Genomic DNA, 16500 nt, shown 5'->3' with positions numbered 1-16500 from the left:
TTCGATCAGTGCTCGTCTAGGTTGTATGTTGGTAAAAGTCGAGAGCGATTTGTCTTTAAATTTACTTTTTTCCCTAGTGGCATATATGAAGGTTGGCCTTCAGGTCTTTCATTGAAAAGATACGTAATGCAAATCATAACACTTATAGTAAGCTTGCACGTGCAATGCACGCCGACTAATATAAATATCATCAAACATATTTGCAAGCCTAAATTTCAAATTCTTATATGTCAAACATCATAGCTCTTTTGTCAAGTACCAAAAATATATACATTATAAAACAATATATCCCTAACTTCAAAGTCGAAATACACATTTTTGTATTACACCAAATGCTAGACAACTGCATATGTCACATACTTTATGCAGAAATACAAAATAAACATTGTCACATACTTTATGCAGAAATACAAAATAAACATTCTGGCATGACCAATACATATCAGGATAAGATGCCAGGGCACTTGAACACATCCAGAAGTTTCAGCTGAGAGAAAAAAACACGCCAGACACATTGCCAAGTTATACATAGAAATACTAAATGAAGCCAGAAAAAATAGTAGTATACAAAATTTTGGCATGGCGGCTATGCTTTCACATCTATAGAAAAACAATGGTGCGGAATACAATAGTTCTTTTCAAAGTACCATTCTTCAAATTGTCTGTTCATCTATAGGAGCCAATAGAAATGCTCAATTGACTAAATTATTGGTTGGGTATGGTTGATATCAAGAGAATCTCTTTAATACATTGCAGCTCCTAGCTATATTACCAACACATGGACAATTCACGGTTCATTTCTAAAGTAGTGAAAAATCTTCCTCATGTATCTATAAAATAAATCAAGTCATCTAACTATTAGGTAATGAGAAGCTCACTGCTTTATATTGGTGCTCCCATGACATCTCACTCCTCTATTCTCCTTCCCACCAAACTTTCTTTTCTCCAATGAAGTCCTCCTATTTGTGACTTTAACTATCATGAGAGTTCACAACAAATCAAAGAAATTAGTATATTGATGATATAGCTACCGTTGTTGATCCATATTGATGATATAGAAATAATGCATTTGTTCAGGATGAAAGATAATTAATGAACTATCAGTTGAATATTTAAAAGGTTCCCAGATTATATTGTATGTAAATATAATCAATTTTCCTTTGAAAGTGTTGCAAATTCAAACTGAAGCGTGAACAGTTCTTTATCACCCAGCGTAAGTTTCTGGATAATTGAAGGTTCATCTTCAAGACAATATAAATGACTTCAGTCGGGTAGCTAAAAAGTATAAACTAATATTAACAATGTATGTCAACAGTGCAATGAACTGGAACTTTAGTTGGGGAATACAAAGAACGTTCATCTGTAATTTGTAGTTGTATATGAAAATTACAGGATACCTCACAAATGGTAGAAAATTTGAGCAGACACGCAAACATTATAGACAAGCTAAAAGGGGTTCTACTTTTCATCAAAGATGCAACATCTAAAACAGAATGAGTTGCTTAATTTAACTTTGAAAGAAGTGAAGAGGAAGGACCAAAACAGAAAGAGACATAACCTGAGAACATGCATCCAGAAAATAAATGAGAGCTATCTTAGAAAAGCATATAACGCTGCTACTGGCTGGCTTCTCCGGTATCTCATAGATTAAAGGCTTCCCTATACTTCCCAAATAAACTTCGTAGGATTGTAAACTTTAGTTTCTCAATATCAGTACTCTACTACTCTTCTAGCATGGGTGGATCAGGAGCAAAAAAAAAGATCTGGCAGCGCTTAGGAGATGGATTACTCGCTGACCACGAGAGGATGCCAGACAGCTCTATTGCAATCAAGAAATGAAGAAAAACAGAACATGATTCTCATGATGCTCTAAAAGGAAATGGACACGAATAAGTAGAAAGTGCATTTGGCAAGCTAGCAAAAGTTCTGTCTCACTCACCTGTAACTTACAGCCAATTTGATCTTGCATGGACTGATTCATATTTGTACCCCACTTGACTAAGTAGTCATTGTATTGAAATGGTTCTAACCTTCAGAAAGGTGCCATCTAATGCTTGACATTTGAGTATCATGCTCCGGGAATGATTCCTTTGGCTTATCCTCAATTACTGAAATTGAGAGTAGATGCAAAAGAAAATTAAGCTATGTAAACGACTATGCTCAAGAGCTAAATAAAGAAATAACAGTGTTTCAGAACAACTGAGATTGTACCAGCTACAGTAATGTTTGCACCATACTTCTTTGCTAGTAGAACATGTTTAACCAAGGAGAGAGCATCAACCGCTAAAGCACTTCCAGATTCACTAACTTCAGGCCTAAATGGCTACAGAACAACATGAAACAAACATCAAACAATAGATCTTGCTCAACAAGCCATAGTATCGCTTAATAATTAATTTGTCCCTGCTAGATACAGAGCCAAACATGTTCAACAACCACTGTTTGCAATGAAGCAAACAAAGACTAATACATTCCCAAGATACACAAAAATTTGAACATCGTAGAAAAAATTAATAGTGGAAACCTAAATCCACACTACCCTACTCTAAATTGGAATGAAAGAACTAATCCTACTCCATGAGTACAAGTAGCAATTAGCACCCACATCTTAGATGGGGGTGTAAAGTGTAAACCATATGACATTAAGCATGAGCTGGGCGAAGCATAGATACCTCTGAGTTTGGCTAAAACTACCTTGTCTAACTGAGTAACTTGAACTGAAACTACCTGGTCTATTTTGCGTGGAAGTAGTACAAATGTGTTCACACCTAATTAATAATGAGGTCTTTGCCCATCTGCAAATTCTGTTCATTATGCAAACAAGTAAATGAATTTGTGGAGATTCTTCACACCATCTTTACTTTAAAAACACAGGTTGAACACCTTGAAAAAATAAGTTAAATAGTCAGGGCACAAAACACAGGTTTGAAATTTCATCAGGATTCTTTCAAAAAGCATGTGAAAACCAAAACAGGCTGAGGAAGGTGAATAGAAGTCATACCTAACCTTACTGAACTGTTTTTATTGGGAGGACTAAGAAAGCAAGCGATGCTACTTGATCTATTGATCTTTTCTTCTTCTTATTGAGTTAATTATCTATTGATCTCTTGGATATACTTTAGCTTGGTTTGTTGCTCAGTCATAATAACAATAGTGTTTTCCAGGATAAAAAAAATTCCAGGATAAAAAATATGGCTCCAACTGCAGTGCAAACATCGACACAGATCTGTAGAGTTTTCTCCAATTGTACTGCATCAACAATGATCTATCAAATATAGATATGCAGTAAAGCATTTAAATAACATACAAATTATGTAAATACTCCTTGCATGCATACATTACCTGCATGTGTTTCTTTCAATTCATTAGGAGGTAGGAGCATTTCAACATAGAATTAAAGCAGTCTAGTAGACATTCCTGAAAAGAGGATGAAAATAGGGACCATGAGGTGTCAGGGAGGCAGGAGCGAACCAGCATAGCAGCGCCCAAGCTTGGACTAAATGAAGTTCAGGAACGACAAGAAAATCTGTAACAAAGTACTGAATTCAATAGTTAGGATACTCATTGAATATCGCTCTTTGCCAACTGCGAAAACAAACTGAATTGTAGATCTAGAAATTAGAGAAAAGTGCATATCAAATTATCGATCGAACTTCATACACAAGGTTTTTGTATAGATGAACTATAAAAGAATTTCATGAGACATCATAATCCAAGAAAAAAATCCAGGTGGAATTTGGAGTACCCTGGTATATTCTCACATGACCTAAAATGACCTGAAAACTATGTCCATGATATTGTTGCTGATAAGCCGAATCCAACCATATTTAGCCACATTGAGTAACTCGTAACGATTACTACTTTTGATTTTGAAATAGCTGCTACTACAGGCATAAGGGCGTCGTGTAAATCTAAAACACACGCAAAACAGCAGTCAAGCAGGTTGATATAGAACAAAACCAACACGCAGATATAGAATTATCTTCTAAAATATAATAGTTGTTGTTTATGATAGAGGTATTTACCCATCAAAGTGATGAACATCTTCCCAGAGCTGGGGATGACTATCCTTCTCCCTGCATATCTTCTCTCACAACAGTGCAAGAATCCAACATACACTTATAGATGCAAAAAAAACAATCATATCATTGTTTGTATGTTTCTAAAACAAGATTTTTTATTTATTAAGTGACAAATGGTGAGCACATAGTCCCTTGATCAGCCAATTTTTTTTGAATATATATTGTGTACATGAGTGATTAACTGCAGAAGAAAACCGAAGTCACAAAACTGAATTGAAGAATTAAATTAGAGCGTACCGCATGCCAAGAGTGCCATCTGCTGCCATAATCTGAATGAGCTGATGCACCATTTGCTTCACTGCAGTTATTTGATATTGTTTTCCATTCTATTTTCTCTTACAACTACATAAGGAAATAAGAAAGAATTTACTCACTTGGCTGTCCGTGGGAGGATTGTTAACATCATTTACCTAGAGAAGGCGCGCTAGTGGTGGATCGCTGGAATGACATGCCGACGGCAAGACTCACGGTGATCGCTGGATCGAAGAGGTTGTCCTCCTCCTCCGCATCCTCCTTCAAATTCATCGCCTTCTTCTTCTCCCACCTTGACACCACCACCACACCGGCAAGTCCACCTCGTCCGCTCCTCCCCCGAGGCCGCCAACACCCACCAGCCCCGCCTCCTCGACCTGGATTCGCGAGTCCATGGATCCATACACCTCAGCATTGAACTCCCAGAGAAGCCCGGTCTTCCCCCACTACCTCCCCCGTGCACACCTCCCAACGGCGAACCAAGGGTTTCGGCGGAGTTCAATTGGGGGCACCACCAGAGCGAGTGCGGCAAGGGCTCGTGCTGAGTGGGGGCTGCTGGCGGGGAAGCTGGATCTGAACGCCGTCTCCGGTAGAGCGGCGGTGGCCGCCATGGATTCCAGCGAGGAGCCGTCCGCCATGGGGAGAGCCGTCTCCGGCGGAGCGGCGGTGGCCAAGGGACGCTCATCCTATTTTGTGTATGACGGGAGGACGGCGGCGGCCACGCGTGAGGAAAGTGGAAGCACATGCGTGCAAGGTGGAGGTGTGACAGGATTAGGGCGACGGCCCATGTTGGCTCAGCCCAGGTAGATGCGGAGCATACGGAACGGGAGGACGACAAAAGTCTGCTCAAAAAAAAAAGGAGGACGACCAAAGTAGGGGAGAAGGGGGAACACGTTCCTTCTTTTTAAGTAGTAGAGATTTAACGCTAACTATTCCTAACACTTCCCCTTGGGGGCGTGGATCCTCTGCAGTTGTGTTACTGCTGTACACGTACAGTACTAGTGAAAATCAACCGTCAAATTCAATCCAACGGGCCTCTCTTTGCACACAGAATTAGAAACAAAACTTCGCTATATTTAAGGAGACACGGAGGGAAAATCATCTTGGCGCCAAAAACCTAACGTGAGCACTCTATACTTGCGCCAAAAAAAGAGCACGATCATCTCCTCCAGACAGAGGGTCAGTCTCACCGCTCACCGCCAACAGGTGTACGACACTATCGATCTCCAGTATGTACGTACGCCTCACCGCGGGCAGATCCATCCTCCTCAGTTCGTAGGGGCTCCCTGCCGCCAGCAGCGAGCGGCTCAAACGGCCGCAAACCGTAAAAATAAGTGTGGAAAAAATAATTAAACATAATTTCCATAATTTGGGGCTCAAAAGTTCGTGTTTTACAACTAAAAAAAGGAAAACATAAAGATAATGGCGCCGCCGGCTTCTGGTCCTCCTCGCTGGCGTTTTCTTGGTCTCCTCGCCGTCGTCGATGAAGACCTACGACGGCGGACACGCATTCACCGCTGGTGGAGGAGGCGACAGCTACTAAGCTACTAGCGGTGCCGGCGCCGGTGTGGCCGCCTGCGATCGTTGGATGGCCTCCTCTTGCCACTTGGCGCGCTCCTCCGCCTCGGTGACGGCCATGGCGCGCGCCAAAGCCTCTCCCTCCATGAGCTTGGCCTCCATCGGCTTGTAGTCGAGGTCATCGTCATCCTCCGGTAGATCCTCGATGGGCCCTTCCACAGCACCATCGAGCCTAGAGCGGCGAGTCCACGGCGTAGGCGGGTCTCAACGCAGATCCGGCGGCAGGTAGGCCTGCCCTCGTAGGATCTTCCCGACGACGAGTAGGGCCGCGCGGGGGAACGGTGGGCACCGTCCCCGGAACATGCGCCTGGTTGAGGTGTCACGCATGTGGCAGGTGGACGGCGGTCGGATCTCCTCTCCTCGAGCATGGCGGACGCGCGGATGGGATGGGCGGCGGCGGCCGGCGCTGCGCCCCCTTCTCCCGTCGGCTCTCCCCTGGGCCGGCGCGGTTGGGATGGGCGGCGGCGGCCTGCCTGCGCTCCCTCCTCCCGTCGGGTCTCCGCAGCACTCCGGCAGGGGCTGGTGGTGGGTGGCGGCCAGGCCCATGGCCTGCGCCAATTTCCCACTGCCTCTCGCCGGTGAGTGGAGGCGATCTCGGGCTTCACCCGCGACACGAGGTCGCTCGGGGCAGCAGCCTTGGGTACGACGGTGGAGGTGGCCCTCTTCTTCGCAGGAGAGGGTCGGCCTGCGGTTTGTGGTGGTGGATCTATCGATCTATCACCGTGTTCCGGCGGCGAGATGGAGATGCATGGAAGCCGGCGACGGAGTCGCCGGTGGAGGGTTGGAGTGGCCAGCCCGGGATGGTCGCCGACGTGGGGGTCCGACCTGAATAAAGGCGGTGGTCCTAGGGTCTCTCTTGCGTGAAGAGGAAGACCTACCGGAGGCCTGGACTCGTGATCTAGCCGGAGTGTTGAGTTCCGGAAGGCTCCGCCGGCGAATGTAACAGTGCTTTTTTGCCTGGAGTTTGCTGGATCGGTGGTATTCGGTCGTGCGCACCCATGCATTTATTCCGACCGATTGGTTCTGGAGGGAGCGGCGCGAAGCTCTTTTTCTGTGTTGACATCAAGTGACTATGAATCCATGATGAAAGTCGGAAGAAGAGAAGTTCATGAAGGCCGGAGGGGAGGACTAGCTAAGGGAGGTTCAAGCCTCCGCGCTGTTGAGGGACTTGCTTGGTGTTCCAGGCTTCACAGCAGCGGTATGAAAGTGGGGGCGACAACACAGGTGAAGTTCAGAGTCCTACCTTTCAGGGTGAAAACCCAAGGTCTGGCCTTAACTGGTTGTGCCTGGCAATGACCTTGTTGGAGGCATTGTTTTGAGAGCGGGGACTATCTTCAGGGTGAAAACCTAAGATCGTTGATCGGGCGACGACGGTGTTAGAGCACTCTTCCCTTCTTGGAGGCGTCGTTTTTGGAGAGTCTGTATTTCAGGTGTTGTCTTGGCGGTGGATGTATTGCTGTTGTTAGGCCCGAGATACTGTAGCGGGACTTTTGTTTCTTAGTTTTCTTTTCCTTTTTTTGGCTGTGTGCATCCGTAGTACCATTAAGGTGGTGCGTTGTTGCAGAGGCTGGGTGTAATTGGTATCTTTTTGATATTAATATATTCCCTTTATCGAAAAAATGTGGCAGGTGGATATCCGGCAAGGCAGAGACACGCCAGCCTCTGCGAACTGCCGGGCCATCTCCACCTTCACCTACATGCGCCGCTCCGAAAGAAGCTGTGGCCATCATTGCTGCTCCAAAACACAGGCGGTGGGCGCAATGGCGTCGGGCGCGCGGAAGAAGCGGTGGCCACCAGTGCCATGGCCGCCGCCGGTCTAACGATGTGAGTCCTGTAATAAACTATCTACTTATGTTGAAGAGACAAATGCCTATTTTATATTCTCATGGTTAATATCGTGGGCTTGCAGGAAATCAATACGGCACATATTTTATTTACAAGGCCCGGTCGGAGACAAGTGAAGGCTGCACGGCCGGCCGGCCGGAGTCGTCGGCGGCGTCGCGCAAGTCTATCGTCGGCCACCGGTGCCAGTCTTGCAAGTCCAGCAATCAGCAATGCGGTTGCGAGTGCTGCCCCCTGCAAGACCCGCAACGACCAGATACAAATTGGCGCCAAGTTTTGTTCCTATTTCTTTGTGCAGCGTGCAATGGAAGGAGGCCCGTTGGATTGAATTTGACGGGAACACAACTGTAGAGGATCCGCGCCCTCCCCTTGGGCAAATTTGTCTTGTGTAGAGTTCATCATCTTGAAATTCTTAAACGATTCTGACAAAAATAACATATTTCTGAAAGAAAAGTACAAAATAACCTTCCGACCAAACTATTTTACTTGACTAACCCTTTTGTGTGGCGCTCTTGCCATCGGCGCCACACTTCACTGTGTGGCGCCCATGCGAACGGGCCACACATCCATGCCGACGTGGCCTGGTCGACGTTGCGCGCGCTGTTGACTAGCCGACGTGGCAGGGATGTGTGGCGCCATTCCAAAGGGCGCCACACTTGAATGTGTGGCGCCCGCGCGCGCCCCAGCCCGACCCTCTTCTTTCTCCCCTCTTCTCGTTTCTCTGTTTCACTCGGAACCGCCGCCGCCGGCCGCCTCTCCCCCGTCCCTCCCACCAAATCCACCAAGGATTCGTCAGATCTGGCCGGCCAAGTTCTTCCCCATCCATTCCTCAAGGTATTCCCCTTCGATTCATCCACTAATTTCATAGATTTTGCTAGAATTGGACATGAATCCTAGACAAGGAAATTTTTGTTGGTGCAATCTACATTGTAGTATATGTGTTGAAATTGATACCTCATGTATGCATGTGTTTGAATCATAGATTTGTTGGAACCCTAGATGTGAAATTTTGCATGTATGTGTTGAAACCCTATGTATATATGTGTTACATATGCTTAGCAAATGCATTCAATTGTGTTACATATGCCTAGTATTTTCCTAGGAAATGCATTATATTGTCTTACATATGCCTAGTATTTGCTTAGGAATGGCTCATATTTGTTAGTAGAACCCAAATTTATAACATGTATGGTCACAATATGGTAGTTCTTATTTTGTGTATTTGTGAAAAAATGTAGGATGGTGTGGCTCCTAGATCATGAGTATGACAAGGGACACCGAGCTTATCATATCGCGGAAAGGGAGAAGGTACTAATATTTATTTTTGTTAATACCTCTTGTTTTATTCCATTGGATATGGTATAATATTCTGTGTCTGGATGTGCTTGTAGGTTCTTGAGCCCTTGAAGATTCGTTACCACGGTAGCATGAAGGACATGCCGTATGACGAGCGGTACATGGAGTTCATCCAGCCTACCGGTCTTCTCCCGTTCATCACGCTTGTAAGCCAGGGGCCGCCGAACATGAACGCTGCGGCACTCATCGCCCTTGTCGACCGGTGGAGGCCGGAGACGCACACCTTCCACTTGAGGGCCGGCGAGATGACCCCTACTCTGCAGGATATTTCCATGATGCTTGGTCTTCCTATTCAGGGCGAGGCACTGTGTATAAACATAGCTTCCGATGGGTGGCGCCAGAAGATGGAGGGGCTTATTGGCATGGCTCCTCCGGAGCCAGCAAATAAAAAAGATAGAGCACCTGCCGGCGCAAATTACAAGTGGATCAAGGCTAACTTTGGTGAATGCCCCGAAGGGGCCAACCGTGACACTGTCAAGACATACGCCCGCCCGAATGTATTTGTGGTATGTCATTTCGAGGACTCTCTTTGCTAATAGTGGTGGGAAGTTGGCTCATTGGTGTTGGCTCAAGGTGTTGACGAAGTTGGAGCACAAGTGGAGTTGGGGAACAGCGGCACTTGCCTACCTGTACCGTTAGGTAATGACTTGCCATACTTTAATATTCTTGTATAGTAGTATGCTAGACAAAGCACTAACCAAATTTTGTATTTACGCAGTTGGACGAAGGTTGTCGCAGGACTGGTGTCGACGGTATTGGTGGATGCATGCTCCTACTTTTCGTATGGAGCTGGGAACGACTACCAGTTGGACGGCCCGAGAGATTCAAGAAGAGGCGATGGGCTCATTCTGAGAACCTTGATCGGGAGCCCACTTGGGCATACTTGTGGGACCATGTATCGGAGATGACGAACGATCCAATGGTCATGTGCAAGCACTACACTGAGGGGTTGGACACTCTTACCGCTGAGCAGGTAACCTTTCTGAAGCCATCACTCTTTTGCTATCCTATTTCATAAATTTCATTGGCATGTTGTAAATTTTGAAATATTTGTATGATGCAGGTGGATTGGGAGCCATATGGTAGCTTTGACCATGTTGGCTCGGCGATGCGTGACCTCAACCCCAAGTGCTTGGAGGAGGCGGGTTACTGGCGTATGCGCTTCCCACTCATATGCATGTGACTTGTTGAATACCACCAGCCGCACAGAGTGATGAGATAGTTTGAATTGTATCAGGAGAGCCCACCTCAGTGGCAAGACACGGACCGCGCGCTCCATAGGTAAACTTGTTAATTGAAGCGACGGAAGCATGTTTTATCCATTGTTCTATTCAATTCACTGAACAAAAATGTGCTCCAATGTCTGGCAGGCTTGATAGGCAGCGGTAGAGGAAGATCACGAATTGGCCTGGCCATCACAGGAATCACGTGACAGCGTTCGCGCATTGTTTGGACACAGTGCGGAATGGCGGATATGTCACGGTTAAGCCGTACGACGCGGAAGTTTCAACAACTATCTCCATTGGTTTCTGAGGAGCACGTGTATCGAGTTAGTGAACCATGCGTACAAGGAAGAACTGATGGAAGATCCCATCATGTTCGACGAGGTTGCGCAAAGCCAGTACGACAGGATTGTTCGAGGAGGGAGGCAGACTTCTATTGCTTCCGCCCTGAACTTTTTGGTAATGTATTCTCTCATTAGCCCGTTCATCATCCATATTGGCATGTTCTCGCTCAAATTGTTTATAATATGTTTGTCACAGCGGACCGAGATCCAAAAGACTGCTGAGGAGTGTGAGGTTGTTTGGAATCAGAGCCTTGAAGATGAAAATGCAAGCTCACCGATGCGGAATTTCATTAAGGTATGGTTACCAACTTTGAACTCTAGCTGTTGCATTTGGTGACTTCCTAACTCTGAATTCCATGACACAGCGCACTGCACAGAAGTTGCAGCGCTTAGGCAACTTTCTTGGTTGCCGCAACGGTGCGGAGGTATGGAGGTATGGACTCTTTTGTTGCCGTAAAACATGTGGTTAGTAAAGTCACTTGCATGTACCTGACCATTTCTTCATGTTTGGCAAGATTCCCGACGACGGCAATCTGAGTCAAGCTGTCGAGCAACCGCATGCCACACGGTCTGCTTACATGTTGAAGCCTAAGGGCAAGGCTCCGAACCGTTACACTCCGGACGATTATGTGAACCGAGGAAAGAAGGTTGTGCTTGAGTCCGATGAGGAGCCACCGCGGAGATCAAATTTGAGGAGGATGAGGAACGACGAGCCATCATCTTCAGAGGAGGAGGAGGAGTAGGAAGAAGAAGAGTGACCGCCGCGGCCGCCACGGACGGGCGTCCAGAAGCAGCCCGCGAGGAGGGGACATCGATCTTAGATGAATTTGCTACGTGTTGTGTGAACTCTATCTTAGATGAACTCTAGCTATGTCATTTCGGACCATGTCATCATTTCTATATGTTGTTTGAATTCTATCTTAAAATGTATGAATCTATGTGCTATGATGTGTGCTATGTGTATGATGTGTGTTTCAAACTAGTGTGTGAAATTGATATTGATATGAATTTGTCACTTTGCAACCATGCCAAGTCAAGTCTCTGATTTTTATACACAAGTAAATGTGTGGCGTTGTTCCCATGGGCGCCACACTTCACTTTGTGGCACCGATGGCATCAGCTCCACACAATACAACATTTTGGCCAAAAACATACTGTAAGCAAATTCGCCAAGTCCTTAGCCGTTTTGGCAAGGCTATTTGTGTGGCGCCGATGCCATGGAAGTGTGGCGCCGATGTCATGGGCTCCACACAATTGAACTTATAACTCGAAAATATCCAGGGGCCAAGGACTCGCAGTACCTAGCAATTTCCTTCTCCGTTTCTTCGGTGTAGTTCTGAAAATAGGCATTCAACTTCTCAAATGTGTATTGAATTATTGCCGTCACGGGCAATGCACGGATACCCTTCAGCACATTGTTGAAGCATTCAGCCATGTTGCTTGTCATTTTACCATATCTCCTCCCATCCTCATCATAAGCTCATGCCCACTTTGAGTTAAATATAAGGTGCCTCTGAAGAAACTCAAAACCACCTGCGTTGAGCTCTTTGTGCTTCAGCAAGCCGTTGTATAGGTTTGCGAAGCGGCGCTCGGAGTAAGCGAGGCAACAATCTTGAAGGAGGTCAGACAATTCTTTGTTCTTACATGCCCGGTAGAAGTTTGCACAAAAATGCCTCATGCACCATCGGTGGTGCACGGGAGCATTCCCGGGAATGTCAAGCTCCACCGCTTTGAGAATTCCTTGATGAAGATCTGAGATAACACACACTTCCGTTGAGGGTGGTATGACCCTCATCCTCAATATATGGAAAAACCATTCCCAGTTATCATTGTTCTCAACCTCTACCAATGCAAAAGCCAATGGTACTAAACGGTTGCTCGCATCATTTGCTATTGTCACCAATAGTGTTCCCTTGTACTGCCCAGTCAAGAAGGTACCATCGACGACGATGAATGGCCTACAATGTTTGAATGTCCTCGTGCATTGCTCGAATGACCAAAATACACGGTGAAATACCCTTACTATTTTATCGTCATGCAATGTCATTTTGGTACTAGAAGGCTCCACCACATGAACCATGCCCGGGTTAGTAGCGGCCATCGCAAACAACAACCTAGGGACTCGGTTGTATGCTTCCTCCTAATCACCGTACAATATCTTGAATGCAACTTGTTTGGCCTTCCATGCCTTCCCATACTTGACGTTGTAGTCAAAACGGGATTTCATTGTATCTTGCACGGACCTAATGTTCATGGTTGGAAGTGATGATATCTCAGCCGAGAGCTTGTATGCAATGAACTCGGATGTGAGTTGGCGGTGGTCCGGCTACGCATCCTTGCCATCAAGCTTCGGCCCCCGGCACATGTGAGTGGCTACACAACTTGTTATGTGCCAAGAGGGCCCTTTTTTGAAAGGTCTTGCACGGAGAACCCATGGGCACCTTTTATCTACACATTTTAGCGTGTACCGCGTCTTCAAGTCCGAGTGAACAACGGTGTGAGGGCGATGATGCTTAATCGAGAACTCCTTCAACCATACCTTCAATTCCAAGAAGGTATCAAACGTGAGCCCTTTAAAGATCATAGCCGTCCTCGCATCCACATCTCTCTTGGAAATTGGCCTAGCTTCAAGAAGTAAACTTTTGCCTCCATCAACCACGGCTCCATCTGCAAGACTAACATCACGGAACAATGGTATCCGAATATCCCGTCTGGTTACCTTCTTGAAGATGTCGGCTCTTTCGGCTTCCTTAGCCTTCAAGCCATCCTCATCAACTTCTTCATCGGGTCCATCATCATTCAAGTCCGAGGCACAGCATCGGGAATAAGGAACGGAGTGGTCCATGTCCTCTTGCGTCAAATATGCATCCAAATCACCGACACTGTTATAATTCATCTCGAAACCATTATCACCATCGTCATGCTCGTCATACTCCTCCAACGGTGGATCTTGGGCAATGGGAGATTGGACAATGGGAGATTCGGTGGCTTCTTCTTGGCTCATGGGTGGTGGACTCCTAGCTTCAACGGGGGAGGATCGCCGGTTAAGGTCAAGCTCGATATGAGCATCAACTGTCTTGGTTGCAAACAACTCCAAAGCCTTGTCTTGTGACTCAGCCACTGTCTCCTTGTAAACGGACCAACGTTGCTCGGACTTGATACGCATTGTCTTCCAACGGGTGTGCATTCCAAACCCCACATTATGTCTTCCCTGTAGCTAAACACCATCATTTCGCCCATTCCAATTCAACTCAATCCTCACTTGTGCTACCACGTCGGCAAAGCTAGGGCTACGGTCAAACACCAAGTCAACCTCTTCCGGGTTCGGCTCTAGGTTTCCCTTCAAAAAAAACATCCTTGTCCACATTATGAACATGAACAATTCTTTCCATCCCCCTAGCATAATGTAAACAACACATACATACACGTGTTCATTAGTTACCATAATCAACACAAATCAACCTAGGGTTTTTACCCATACAACATAGCCCTACCATTTCTCCTACTTCAACAAACCCTAAGATCCGACCAAATCTACATCCACCCTCAAATCAACTTAGGGTTTCACATGTAGATCCAACCAAATCCATCAATTCATTGGATGCAAAGAAGGGGAACGGAGGAGATTACCTCAAGGAACGGGTTGGGAACGATCTCCACGGGCAGATATGAGGAAATACAAGAGATTTGGGTAGGGATTTGAGGGGGGGAGAGAGGAAGCCGGCCGCCTTGTTCTTCACCAAGTGAAACAGAGAGAGGAGAGTGGCTGTGTTGGGCTGGGGTGGGCGCGGGCGCCACACTTAACACTAGTAGAAAAAGGGCCATCTATACCGGTTCTAGAGGGGCTTTTGTACCGGTTAAGAAACCGGTACAAAAGATTCGGTACAAAAGCCCCCCCCCCTTGGTATCGGTTCCTTACGAACCAGTATTAAAGGGTCCTCCACGTGGGCACCCAGGAGAGCGCAGGGCTAGGGACCTTTGGTACCAGTTTGTAATACGAACCGGTACCAAAGGTTGGCAACCGCGGCAGAGAAAATGCATAAATCTCTGCCGCGGCGGAGAATTCAGGGTTTAGGGTTTTAGGAGGGGTTTAGGGGTATCAGACCGTTTCATATCGCGTCGATGCGCCAGAAATGCGTTTGGGTATAGGTAGTACATGAAGATAAAGGTGATGCATATCAACTTGGTGCATATAATATAGGGTTTTCTGTTTTCGTGCCCCTGGTTCGTTAGTTGTACTCAGTTTTCCCCAGCTGCTTAACTTTTCCTGAGTTTTCCCCTCCCTCTAGTATGAAACCCCTCGCAAACGCTCGGACGAGAGGGTTCCCGTCTGGTCAGAGGCCTTGACCATTACCGGTGATGGCTAAGGAGCCGTGGTGGTTTTGAATTGACCGTTTCTTTCGAATTGTGTTGACTGTTGACTGGAGGAGCTCACCCAAAGCTTTCCCCTCCGCCCGAGACTGGAGGAGCTCACACACCGCCCCTCCGCCGCCACGTCGTCCTACCCTCCTACCTTATGGCGGCGTCCGCCGCCGAGCCGCCCCCACCACCACCCCCGGGAGGCGGAGAGGGCTCCGCCTCCACTAGATCTAGATCTACCCCTGTCTCGGTAGAGTTTGTACAGCCGTCTGGTGTGTTGATTCTTCCCCTCAATCGCGGAGAAGATTGGGAATCGGAGGGATCTATTGCATGGATTCCATCTGGGTAAGCATCGTCTGCCTATGTGAATTAACAGTAGGCAGTTTTTGAGCGCCAATCGTTGTTGCTCAACTAACTGTGTTGCTTTTCGAATAGGACTGATACAGCACTGGCTTTTCGGCTGGTGGTTAGGCTGGATTCTAGCTTTACGCATGATTCTAAACGCTATAAGAATGGGTTTTACTTCCCTGCGGTGGTTGCAACCACCATCTCATTGAGGGATTTGAAAGCTAACATCTACGATAAGTACACCTGGAGCTCTTGCGATGCAGTTCATTTCAAATATTTCAACAGCACGGAGCAAAGATTTGTTCCACTAATTTCTGACGACGATCTGGGAATTCTTTTTTGCTTTGAATGCTTCTTGCCGGTTCGGTAAAATTTGTATCCATGTGGACAGGGGACAGGCATCATCTGGTGCTGGGGCATCATCAGGTGGTCGGGCATCATGTCTCTCTATTGCTGCTGCCTCTGCTAATAGTGTGCGCCGCGGCGCTCCTTGTAGGTCCACAGCAGCACCATCTATCCCTAGTGCTAGTGGTAGCCAGATCATTCCTGCGGTCGATGTGGAGGACGATGCAGAGATTGGGGATCAGTCTCCTTAAGATGATGAGGATGAGTTGATGTTTCCTGAATTGGTAGATCGATGCAGTAAGCAGACAATGGAGGATCAATACATGGAAGATATTGCTTTTGGTGCCAGATTTGATGACACTGATGATGAAGACAAGAATGAGAACAATGACAGCCTCGTTTTAGCCGATTACGAAGGTGATGACTTGCCAACAATTGAGTGGAACAGGGAGGATCCTCAGCTTGCAGAAGGCACCGTATTTCAAACGATGATGGACTGCTGTAATGCAATTACTACATATTGCATTCTCTCTAAGAATAATTATGAGGTTATTAAAAGTGAGCCAGGTAGGTTCACAGTTAAATGCCCATACAAGAGGTGTAGGTGGAGGCTGCATGCATCCACAATGCGCAGAAGCACCTTGGTTCAGGTACTACGCCAACCAGTTGTGTATTTTAGATCATGGTGCAAAATTTGTTAACTGTTACTGACATCCCTTATCATTATGTTTCAGATAAAGAAGAATGAGGAGGTCCATAGGTGTCCACCTC

Source organism: Lolium perenne, chromosome 2 (genome assembly GCF_019359855.2).
Source record: "Lolium perenne isolate Kyuss_39 chromosome 2, Kyuss_2.0, whole genome shotgun sequence".
Lineage (NCBI taxonomy): Eukaryota > Viridiplantae > Streptophyta > Magnoliopsida > Poales > Poaceae > Lolium > Lolium perenne.
This window is presented reverse-complemented; position numbering follows the sequence as displayed.